Source organism: Acomys russatus, chromosome 20 (genome assembly GCF_903995435.1).
Source record: "Acomys russatus chromosome 20, mAcoRus1.1, whole genome shotgun sequence".
Lineage (NCBI taxonomy): Eukaryota > Metazoa > Chordata > Mammalia > Rodentia > Muridae > Acomys > Acomys russatus.
The window spans coordinates 12417427-12418403 of record NC_067156.1 but is presented as its reverse complement, the minus strand read 5'-3'; the positions used below and the strand labels follow the sequence as shown (position 1 = coordinate 12418403).

General features: G+C 49.1%; 1 non-coding gene across 1 annotated transcript; it reads right to left on the bottom strand.

The window, feature by feature from the left end:
- Positions 1-580: 580 nt before the first annotated feature.
- Positions 581-716, bottom strand: LOC127204818 (small nucleolar RNA SNORA17). Its single transcript, XR_007832519.1, has one exon. It is a non-coding gene; the product is annotated as a small nucleolar RNA SNORA17 (small nucleolar RNA).
- Between the last annotated feature and the right edge of the window lie 261 nt (positions 717-977).

Below are 977 nucleotides of genomic sequence, written 5' to 3'. Positions count from 1 at the left end.
TCCTGCTTTCATGGCCCTTGGGCCAGCTCCCTCGTGATGCCCACAGTGTGAGGGGTGGGGCCAGTTCTGCACAGCCCTCAGACATCAACATGGCCCTGGATGGCAGCCCAGACCAGAGATGTCTTCCTGGTCTTTGGTGGTAACAGAACCCTACTGCTGCAGGGCCATGGATCAAGACATGGCCCCCTGTGGCAGCACAGGCCAGGACCCCACCGTGGTCCCAGGTGATATCACAGGCTACTCACATCAGGCTATTCCTCATGGATGTCAGATCTCTAGTTCTGCCTCTCTTCGTTGTGTCCACATCCTTCTGTTTCTTTTTCTCTTCCCTTTCTCCATCACTTACTTGTTCCTCTTAGTGGTACCTGTGTCTCTGAGTGTCTAGGGTTGTCTCAGGAGTGCTCTCAGGAGTACTATGCTCTGCTGATGCATTATGTCACTGGCACCAGGCTCCATATTATTGATCTGGTAGTCATCTCAGGCTTGCTCCTTGCTGTGCTTACTCGAGTGGTCCAGTTCTACAGTTGTCTGTCTTGCGTTTACTCCTGCCTGAGGCCTGTGACCTCAGGCAGGGTTATGAATTGTTAGACTCCTAATCATTCAATTCTTCACAGGTCAGAACGCTATGCTTAGACATAGCCTGTCTCCTCTCTGCCACCTACTGACACACACACATGTGACACAATAGCCACACCTGCTGTGCCTCTAGAGTCAGGCTCAGGATCACTTTAAAAAATTATTAAATGTATTTATTTATTTGCTTGTTTATTTATTCATTCATTTTACATCTCAATCACAGCCCACTTCCTCATCTCTTTCTCTTTCCCTCATCTCTTTGCCCTTCCCTCCTCCTCAGAAAATGAAACTTCCCAGACCCTTACCCTCACCATGCCCCTACCTCCATACAAATGCATACTGGCACATCAAGTCACATCAGGACTAAGCGCATCCTCTTCCACTGAGGATAGACAAGGCAG